We start from the raw sequence: 533 nt of genomic DNA on the forward strand, positions 1-533 counted from the left end.
GGACCCTCCCGGGGAGCCTGCCGTGCGTCTGCCTCCCGCTCTGCCGCTCTCCCCGGCCGCTCCACGCTCTGTCCCTTCTTCATGGCTTTAAAAATGTTAAATAATTGTTGTAAGTTTGCTATTATATGTTGACTTAGCGCTGGAAAATAAATTGTCTATGATAAACAGTCGTTGTGTTCTCAGCCCACCCACATTAATTAAAATTTCATTGCTGAAAAACTCCAAGCTTTTCCCTCCACGTGTCTTTTTGATACCAGCCAATCGGTTTCGGGGCTATTCCTTCATTTGTTTATAGAATTAGTCTGTTGATAAGTCCGCCCACCCAAGTTGAATCAAGCTGTGTTTATTTGGAAAAATTTCCGGGCACCCAATATATAAACGCACTGATCTGATGTTTGAAATATCACGTCCACCCCTTGACGCTGTGAGCACACACAGTCAGCGAGGCAGGATGTGGGCCCCGGTGCCTGGGAGCGGGGTCTGCGGGGCCAGGAAGGAGAGGTGGGGATGGGGGGCGGAGCGCAGGGGTGAGT

Source organism: Myotis brandtii, unplaced genomic scaffold (assembly GCF_000412655.1).
Source record: "Myotis brandtii unplaced genomic scaffold, ASM41265v1 scaffold165, whole genome shotgun sequence".
NCBI classification, from domain to species: Eukaryota; Metazoa; Chordata; class Mammalia; order Chiroptera; family Vespertilionidae; genus Myotis; species Myotis brandtii.